Consider the following 10,665-nt stretch of genomic DNA (forward strand, 5'->3'; position numbering starts at 1 on the left):
AAGCATGAAGAACCAGGCCAGGGAAGGTGAGATGCCTGGCCTGAGGTCACAGGAGAGGAAGGACACCCAGGAGGCCTCAGGAAGGGACGGGGACAGGGGCACTGCCTGAACCCGAGCTCAGGCTGGGCAGAGCAAGATCTCAGTTTGTTCTAGAGGAGCTAGACTGGATCTCATCCGGAAAAGGTTTTTTAAATCTCAACTATTAGACTTACAAGGCAAATTCTTCTTGCATGAGAAGCTGACTGGGACTCAAAGGATATTTGCTTTAGTTGTGGTAAGCTATGTTCAATGATAAAAAAAAGTCACTTTAAAGAGTACCTATCCAGGCTGGGAATGTGGCTTAGTGGTAGAGTGCTTGCCTAGCATGCATGAAGCCCTGGGTTCGATTCCTCAGTACTACATACACAGAAAAAAAAAGCCAGAAGTGGTGCTGTGGCTCAAGTGGTAGCCTTGAGCAAAAAGAAGCTCAGGAACAGTGTTCAGGCCCTGAGTTCAAGCCCCAAGACTGGCAAAAAAAAAAAAAAGAGTACCTATCTTTACACAGTGCCAATAGGTTCCTCATATTATGGCAACACAATTTTGTGTTGTAAGTGGCTATCCTGGGGAAAGGATATGCAAACCAGCCACTAACAGTTGATTTGCTCTTGTCATCTCCATTAGAGTGGTGGAAATGATCACTGTTGTGGTGCTGTTCTTATGGTTACAATTTATCTGGGGCCCTCTGTGTATCTCAGGCTGTGTTATTATCTACACGGCCTCCCATCTGCCTAATAACCCAATCATGTATGTATCTGCAGACCAGTCTACTGAGGCTCAGCAGAGTTAGGTAATTTGCCTGAGGTCACGCAGCTGTTGAGTGGCTGAGCCAAGGCTTAAACCCGGCTATGCCTGGTTCTAAAACCCAGCCACTCTTCATGCTGCTCTGGGCCACAATGACAGCAGAAAAGCAAATGCAAAAGCCCAAACCCTGGAAAGTCCCTGTATCAACATCACTAAACTAATCAAACATGTCAGCAATCAAAATAATCACTCCTGCCGTATTTTTCTCTTCAGGTTAAGACATCACTTAGGAAGTTTAGCACAGACAGCGGTTGTGCTCAGATAGCAAATAGCCCAGTTCTCACAGGACCTCAAAGTAGGTAAGAGCCCAGGTTTCTGGGGTACAGAGCACACTCCAGGAAAACATTTGTTCTCAAATAATGAGATAGCTATTTCAGTTCAATAAGCACTGCTTAAACATCTGCACACACTAAGTCTGTGTACACTACTTGGGAACAAATGACCTCTTCCTAAAACCTATAGGGACATGTACAAAGACAATGCTCTTAAACCTGACTAATGCTTCCTAAGTGTCTTGGGACTCTTTTTAAAGATAATCTTTATTAGCTGACTCAGTAATTTCATCCAGCTGGACCATGTAGAGAAATGACTCAAAGGAGCTCTATTTTTATAACATCATTTAGAGGGCCAAAAGAGAAGGAAAGAAATAATAGACTTCAAGTTTGGGGGTGCAGATTGGTGGCTTAGGTAAAATGAAAGGGAGCCTTGTGGCCCAAGATAGAAAAGCCAAGGCAGTGTACCTGTCTACAATAGGGATGGCCGGGCCCAATCAGGTGGCAGCCACTGGTGCGTTCTGATAGCCGAGCGGCACAGACATCTGGAGCCGGGGTAAACCGGGAGCTCCCTGGGAGGAGGGACTGAGTTCTGGGTCCCTAGACTCTTCATCTTTCAAGAGCATCTTACTCTAAACTATCCATTCATAAGAATAATAGCTGGCGCTTGTTGCGCACTGAGATGTTTTGGATGTGGTTTGCTTTGCAGAGGTTCGTGTATTGGAGTGTGATCTCTAGTGAGGTGGTGTTGAAAGCTGAGGGGACTCTTTAGAGGTGGGGCCTAGTGGGAGATAGTTAGATCATTGGTGACATCATCTTTGGAAGGGATTGATGCTGGTCTCTTTTGCTGAGTGATTTAGTGCTGACGAGTGAGTTGTTAATAGAACAAAAAGAATAACTGGCCCCACTGCCCCTCGGACTTTTGGTCTTCCCATGGGATCCCCCTCCAAGTTAGCATGCCATCTCCCACGTGGTCCTTACCAGAGTGGAGTGGAATCTGGCACCACCTTGAATCTCCAGAGCTATGAACTAAATGAATAACTTGCCTTTACAAATATTCTAGCCCCAGGCAGTTGGTTACAGGAAAATGGATTGACACACCTATTAAGATCCGGGCACTGTAGCGATGTCTACAGAGGGTGTGTGGGTGTGGTGATGTCCCTGAGCTGCTTTTGCTCAAGGCTAGCACTCTACCACTTAAGCCAAAGCTCTTCCTGAAGCTTATTAGTCGTTTATTGGAGCTGAGAGACTCACAGACTGTTTTGCCTGAACATCAGTCCTCAGATCTCAGGCTCCTTAGTCGCGAGGATTTACAGGCCTGAGCCACTGGCTCCAGCTTATTTCTGCTTTTCAAATCAACTCCTTGTGAAATTAGTTTTAATGTCTAATTTTTTTCTGATGCTACTGGCATTTGAACTCAAGGCCTGGAGCTTGCTTGGCTTCCTTGTTTGCCTGGTGCTCTAGTACTTGAGACACACATCCAGTATTGCTTCTTACTGCTTATTTGGGGGATGGAGTCTTGCAGAATTTTTTTCTGCCTGGGCTGGCTTTGAACCAAAATTTTCTGAGTAGCTGAGACTATAGGTACCGAGCTTTAAAAACCTACATTTTAGACATAAAAACAACCTAAGGTCAATACAACTAACTGACTCAAGTTTGCATGTTCAAGATTTCCACTTTTGCTTTTCTAATCTAAAACTCAAGCATTTCCTGCTACCTCGTAAAAACTTTTTGTCAAACAAACATTTCCTGAGCTTTCTTTCTGAATAGAAACTGTGGTAGAGGACTCTAAAGAAAAATTAAAAAAACAAACATTTTTTAAACACTAGGGAGCTTGAAATCTAGAAGATAGAACAGTGTTATGTAAGAAGATAACTAGCCGGGCACTCGTGGCTCATGCTGTAATCCTGGCTACTCAGAAGGCTGAGATCTGAGGATTGTGGTTCCAAGCCAGCTGGGACAGGAAAGTGCATGAGACTCTTATCTTCCATTTACCCAAAAAGCCAGAAGTGGAGGGCAGCCTTGAGAAAAAGAAAAGAAAGCTCAGAGACAGCACCCAGGCCTGAGTTTAAATCCCAGGACTGGTGCCTGCGTACGCGCATGTGCACGCACACACACACGTGCCTAACATGACTATAAAGCAATAAAAAGTGAATTAAGCTCAAGAAGAGGGGGTTAGGGACATGTAGACAAGGAGGGCCATCCTGCTTAGGGGAAGCAGTGGGAAGGACACCCTCGAAGGGAGCGGAAGGATGAGAAGGAGTTAGAGAGGAGCAGCGGTTGGTTCCCTTTGTGTGATCAAGAGGTCTGGGCCTAGTAATCTTCCCTGCGCTAGAGAACACAAAGTCCCCACATCTAGTATTGCTAAAACTTGGGGGAAAATATGAAGAGCATTCTGGGAACGTTTTGAAAATCTTGCATATTCATTTTGTATCTTTTATATTAAGAAGCAGTATTGTAGTAACAAGTACAGAGTGGATTACACAGGTCTTAAATATAAATTCACCTATTTTGAAAAATGCACACCGCTGTGTAATAACCACTGCATCAACACAGCACATTTCTATTACCCCAGAAAGTTCCTTTGTGCCTTTTCTTAACCAATCCTCACTCTCACCTACAGGCAGCCACCATTGTGATTTCTGCACGCATAGACTAGAACTGTGTATGAAAAGTAGCAGTAATGTGCAGTGGTTTGTGTCTGGTTGCTTTTGTGTAGTGTTGTTCCTGTTGTATGTGTTAAGTAATTTATTTATCTCTTTCTGGGTAGAATTCCTTGGTATGACCATGCCATAATTGGTTTACCCAGTATTCTTCTGTTGATGGACATTTGGGTTGTTTCCAGTTTTCACCTGCTATCTTGAATGCTGAATGGAGTTGCTATCTATGAGGCTTCTAAAGTACTTATAATATTTTAAACTCCATTTTATATTCTCATTCTTTTCTCTATCTATTTTTCCCCTTAGAAATCAAATGATATCCTGACATAGACACCCAAGAAGCCTGGGGTCAGGGGTTCCTCCCTACTAATCACATCTGTGGGAGCCTTTATATGTTAAAGCCTACCATACAAAACAAGAAAATGTCAATAAAGTCAGTGAAGGTTGGACATAGTCACATATACCTGTAGCCTCAAACACACTAGTGGCTGAGGTATAAGGATCATTTGAACCTAGGAACTCAAAGCCAATTGTGACAACATAGCCAAATTCTATCTGAAGGAGAAAGAGAGAAAGACAGACAGACAGACAGGATTCATGAATAAATGAATGGAGAAAGGCTAGGACAGGAAAGAAATTTAAACATAATACAAGGCAATTTCCTGGAATGAAAATGAAAATGGAAATGGAAAGGACTCCCTAAATGCCCAGAGCAACGGAAGGAACTACCCACAGGTCATGAGAACTTCCATGACTCTACAAACAAACAGAAAAACCTTACAATCTCCCACTGACTTAGAAAAGAAAAAGAAAAGGCTTTAGGGGAAGCTCAGGAAGCAGTGTAGCTCAAACCCCTTGCAAGGGACATTAAGACAATGATTCTAAGGGAAATGACAAAATATTGCTTCCAAATATCCGACATGTAGAGGGTGGAATGGAATTCCAAAACCTTAGCTGGGCGCCGGTGGCTCACCTCCGTGATCTTAGCTACTCGGGGGCTGAGATCTGAGGATCGTGGTTTGAAGCCAGCCCCAGCAGGAAAGTCCCTGAGACTCTTATCTCCAATTATCCACCAGGAAAGCAGAAGTGGAGCTGTGGCTCAAAGCAGTAGAATGCAAGCATTTAGCAAAAGAGCTTAGAGACAGTGCCCAGTCCTGAGTTCAAATCCCATGCCCAACCAAAAAAAAAAAGTTAAACAATTCAGTTGAACAATTAGTTGATTATAGTAAACTATGTGGATGAGCCTTGAATAGTATTTGTATAGTCATAGTCATAGAAATATTGTCTATGATTGCTCAAAATCTGAACTGGTATATATGAGAGGAAAATGGTGATGTTTAAAAACAAATTATTTTCTCTAAAGAAGGAAGACCAATGATAACATTAAAGTAGAAAAATGAAGGAAATAGCAATTTCTTTTAAAATGCCTTAAAGTGAGCACAGGATTGCTGCTTTTGCTTCAAGCTCGGAAAATGATTTCACACAAATATATGTGTCTCTGAACATTAACATTTTCTAAAGAAGTTGGACACTGACAGCTCTTGCCTAGAAGCCTAGCTATTCAGGAGGCTGAGATCTGAGGATCTCAGTTTGAAGCCAGCCTAGGCAGAAATGTTCCTGAGACTCTTATTTCCAATGAACCACCAAGTAGGAAGCAGAGCTGTAGCTCCAGTGGTAGAGTGTAAGCCTTGAGTGAAAAAGCAGACCCTGAGTTCAAGACACTAGTGGCACACACACAAAAAAAAGTTTTTCTAAAGAAAATGAAAAGGGATTCTGGCCATCTTTGGTGTCTGAAGACTCGTGCGTTGAATACCAACGCAGGATGTAACGCATCGCTAACGCCCGTCATCTCAGCCACGAGTTCCCAGGATGTGCCTAAACCCTAGGACCCGTCTGTCTCTCATTCCTCCTTGGAAATGGTTTTAGAGGTCACTCAGGGCAGGTTGGGCTGTCTCTGGTGGTTTGTCCTCAGGGACCGGAATGCACACCATAGTTACAATACTATCTTGTTCAGTGTGTGAAAACAATGCACAGGTTGCCAGGTTAATTAATGAAATATTATATTTAGCTGGGAAGATAACAAAGCCCTAACGTTCAGATTTATCAAAATGAATTCCAGATGGCACTGCAAGCCGGAGAGAGAGAGGCCATCTGGTTAGTAAAAGTACAGCTCATTAATTTTTTTTAAAGGTGAAAGGTAGTAAATGTCACAACTTTTACAAACGTATGTGAATGCATGCATCTCTGCTGCCACTATTGGAAGGGGAGCCCTGTGCCTCAAATCTCCCCCATACGAATTTAAGTACCTGTAGTGTTATACTCTTTCAAATAGCTGAATGATTAACTGTGTTTCTAACGAACATAGAGTGTTCGGTGACAGATGTAGGCACTAATAAAACCATTTAGCAGACTCTACAATTACACACATTCCTTGAGTGTATAAACCAATAAAATCAGAAATGACCTTTTTCTAAAATGACTGAAGATCTTGCCTTTTCTTTGAAAGCCCAGCAATGGTAGTTTCAGTGTGTTTTCTGTTTGACAGGATGTTTCTTGCGTTTTATTTTCTTTCTCCCTCTGAAACGAATCCTTCTATGCCTGCACTTATTCTCCAGTTTCCCACACAGCCCTATCCCCCCAACTGGCACACTCTGCCAGCTTAATCTTCTCTAAACATTGCTCTGTCTGGAAAACTTTGCAGCTCAGAAAACAGTCAATACCTCTCCAGCATCCAGAAGAGACTGTGCAGGCTGCCCTCGCTGACTCCCCGACTCCCACCTTCCCCTTCCAGCCTGTAACCAGGCTCCTCTTCCCAGGAACTTAGCTACTATTCTCTCTTTGGGGAAGCCTAACAACCTTCTCCCCGAGATTTTGAACCACAGTCATTCTACACTCAGGTGAATACAAAATGCAGTAATGAGAATCTTGCCACTCCAGAGGTTTCCTGGTGATTAGCAAGAAAGGTTAGTCATCCTCTAAGGCAGGCCATACAGCCTCCAAAGGTAGAGATCCAGTCAATACTTGAGCTTCTCTAGTAAGAGTAATTTGGCTTCTTGCCCTCCACAAGTGTGAGATATTACTTTTTATGTTTTCATCTATTCAGCTTGTAATTCAGTCCATCGTCAACAGAAGTAACATTTTCACCTTGCAGACTTTCCTAGTTTGAGTTCCTGTAATCTTAGTTCTTTCTCTCTGTGAGCCTGCCCCGAGGTTCTTCGCTTGGAGGCTGAGACTGATAAAATCTGCAGAAACCGACAAGTTGAACTGAAATTCCTTTGTACAGCTACTTAAATATTAAGAAAAAAACCTGCAGCAATACATATGCCAGTGATCACATGTGATCATTTATATTTACAATTAATTTAATAAACTATAGTAAAACATTGAATTCTTCTGTTAAATAACCATACTTTAGGTGTTAGTGGATGGCAATCAAGTGGACCCATTTAAATGACTCCAGTGAAATCCCCAAGGGAAGCCAGGCATGTTTTAGAACTTAACTGGGGCGCTCATAATGATGTTCTAGAGTTGCTGGTATCAGCCTTAGCTAGGAATGGCGCTTGCCTTACTTGCTCTCCTGTGTGCAGTACAGGGATGTATGTATGAGTGCCTTCCGAGTTCTCCAGACTGGCCAAGAACAGAGCGTAGAAGTGACTGGTGAGAACTTTCCAGCATCTGCAATGCTTCCCTCCCTGGAGCATTTTAAACGGAGGAAGGAAAGATGGTTGGGGCAGCCCCGCGGCGCTGTGGCCTGGTCCCACAGAACATGCCTGCGGTGTAGTACTGCACAGGAAGGGTTGGCTCACAAGAAGCTGATAGAAACAGTTGCCATTGTTTCTCCTTAGTTAAGAAGTCCCTATTTGGGGGGGAGGGAGGGGGGCATGAGGGACAAGGCAACAAACAGTACAAGAAATGTATCCAATGCCCAACGTATGATACTGTAACCTCTCTGTACATCAGTTTGATAATAAAAATTTGAGAAAAAAAAAAAGAAGTCCCTATTTGACAATCTTCTTTAATTCATCTGAAATCAGTTGGTACATGTGTTAGAAGGTAGTCATCTGTTTATTTCCCCCCCGTAGCAAATCTCCTATCGTTCCTCCCCCACCCCCAATAATTTGAAGTGCCACTTGAGTGAGGTAATAAATTCTCCCATATAAATGGATGCTTTTCGGGTTATCTCTCCCTGTGTGACTATCATCCTGCTTTAATTGCTTATAGTCTTGCAGTTGTTTGGCAATACTTCAGGGCAATCCTCTCTCATTATCCTTATTTTGTAATATTTGTTTCCTCTTCCTGTTGCACTTTTGAATCAGCTTGTCAAGTTTTCCCTAAATATCCAATGGAAATTTGCACTGGAATTTATAGGCTATGGCAAGTGATATTTTTATTTTATTTTATTTCATTATGGAAAAGTCTTTATTTTAAGAAAAAATTTTAGTTAACAAAAATTTTGTTTTTAACAAGTATCACTTAGCAAAATACACCCGAAAGGAAATCACAGTACAAAGCTTTAAGTCAAGGCCTCACTGATTCCTACAGTATTAGTATTGTGTCTCAATTCGCAAAACTTTTAAAAAGCTGAAATTCAACCTAAAAGATTTTAAATGAAGGAAATAAGAAACCAGAATGAACCAACATGAGAAATGTGTCTCTTCAAATAAGGGACCTAGCACCTTGAGTTCTCCAAATAAGCCATGGGCCAATGTGCTCCCTGCAGTTTTGTGTGAAGATCCAACATCTAACAGTCAGAACTACTGGAAGGGAGGTGACTATCAAAATGTGGACTGAACAAAGTGGAAGCAGATAGTTTGAGTTTACTCCGCATCAGATGCTAGAAGAAAGGTCTGCATGAGAACACTGAAGAGGTAATTTCTTTAATCCAGATTTCACAAACTCATGGTGCAGTGTGGGTCCCACAGCTTCCTCTAGTTATAGACTGCTCTCTCCCTGCTTCTCGGCTGCCTGGCAATATTTGATTGAACCAACTCCAATGCTTTTACAAAACTAGTCATAGCCACCCATGCTGTTCTGACCAGTGTAGCCAGTGCTGTAACAACCACTCACGGACTGGCTGTCCAGGCCACCTACAGTGGCAGACACCCCCATGCCCTGCATCACCTGGCTGCCATACGCCCCATTGCTGGCCCCTGTAGTGGAATTCAGGAAGAGTTCTATGTATCTGTGCTGCATGTTGGCCCTGTCTTTTGACATCGCCGCCACAGCTTCTTCATGAGTGGCAAACTCCACGTCAGCCTCTCCGGTCACTCTTCCATCCGCCCCCATCTCAATATGCACTCTCACGGGGTTGAGTGGTGAGAAGAAGTTGTCAATGTCGTTCTGGTGGCTTTGTAGGGCAGCCCCCTCATGTGGACGCAGGGGCCGGTGGTGCTCTGCACGGTGAACTCGCCATCCCCGTATCTCTGGTCGTACACGCCGGAGAGACAGTAGCTGAGATCTCGCCCAAAGAGGTGGGTGGTGAAGCCATAGCCGTCGCTGAGCCCGCTGTGCTTCTCATAGCCCCCATAGCCTGCACTGTAGGCGGTGGACCTCATCCGATCCAGGCCTGCCTGTTTCACAATGCCAATGTAGCTCCGGGCGGTGCCAGGACGGTCATAGGGCCCGGGGCGCTGCACAGACATGAACTTCAGAGCAGGGTCTGAGTAGGACCTAACTTCTTCCTGACTGCTCTTGAATACCTCCATAGACCTGTGCCCTATTCTCTCCTTGTGCTTCCCCGGGGCCTTCTCAGCTAACTCCTGAGAGGCAAACTGCACCAAGGCACGATTTCCAACCCTGAGAAAAACTGAACAATTTCCTCCTTTGTGCATCCAAATGGCAGGCCCCGGAGGCGCAGGAAGCCATCGTTGGTGCGGTCAGCACTGTTTGGACCGCTGTGCTTCAACACCCAATCCATCTCGGTTCTGTGAGACTTGAACACCTCGATGTACCCGTGGCCCATGCTTTCCCTGTCTTTTTTTCAGGGCCAATTTGACATCATCTTCAGATTCAAGTTCAACAAAAGCCTCACCGCTCTGCCTGCCTTCCCTAGTGTAAAGGAAATGGACCCCAGCAACCCCATCGTGAAGGGTGCAGTCAGAGAGAAAGTTCTGCGCATCATCAATTGAGCAGGACCAGGGCAGGCCACGGAGCTTGACCACAAAGCCTTCACCTCCCTCAGGGCCCAGCACCATGGACACTTGGCAGGACAGATGCCACACAAGCCTGGGTCCAGATTTTGTAGCTCAAACCACCACAGATGCCGTCAGTGGGAGATAGGATAGTTGATGGATTGTTCTCCAAGGAAAGTACAATAGGTCTCGGTTTTCATCAAGCAACAGCGGCTTACGGCCAGAGAAACGCAATTTCCACCCAACGCCTTAAAAATGCAGAGGGCTCCCAGGAAAGTCCAGGTGCATCTTCTTTTTGTTCTTAACCTCGGGCTCGGAGCTGCCACGCTCCGGCTCTCACAGCCGGAACCTCGACCTGCCCTCGGAGCACCTGGAGGAGGGTAGAACCGACACGTGATATTTTTAAAACATTGGCTCTCTTGATTTAGAACAAGATTTGCTGTTCAATTATTTTAATGCTTATTCTTGTCCTTTTGTTTACTTGTCCTTTTGTTTCCTTGTAATTCAATTCTAAGGCATTTGTAGCTGCTAATGAGAAATGGCTTATCTTCTCCACTGGATTGTTAAAGGACTTAGTGATTATATATGAAAAAATGACTGATTTTTAATGTGTTACTACCTTGTTCAACTTTCTGTTTTAATTTTTTTCTGTCAGTTATCTTGAATTTTTACAGATAGATTTTCACTGGGGGTTGGGAATGTGGCTTAGTGGCAGAGTGCTTGCCTAGCATGCATAAAGCCCTGGGTTCCATTCCTCAGCAC

The 10,665-nt window shown here is 44.0% G+C and overlaps 1 pseudogene; it reads right to left on the minus strand.

Annotated features, from left to right (window-relative positions):
* Nucleotides 1–8,174: 8,174 nt before the first annotated feature.
* Nucleotides 8,175–9,836, minus strand: LOC125356109 (annotated as a pseudogene).
* Between the last annotated feature and the right edge of the window lie 829 nt (nt 9,837–10,665).

The sequence above is a fragment of the Perognathus longimembris genome, chromosome 8 (assembly GCF_023159225.1).
Source record: "Perognathus longimembris pacificus isolate PPM17 chromosome 8, ASM2315922v1, whole genome shotgun sequence".
In the NCBI taxonomy this organism is placed as follows: domain Eukaryota; kingdom Metazoa; phylum Chordata; class Mammalia; order Rodentia; family Heteromyidae; genus Perognathus; species Perognathus longimembris.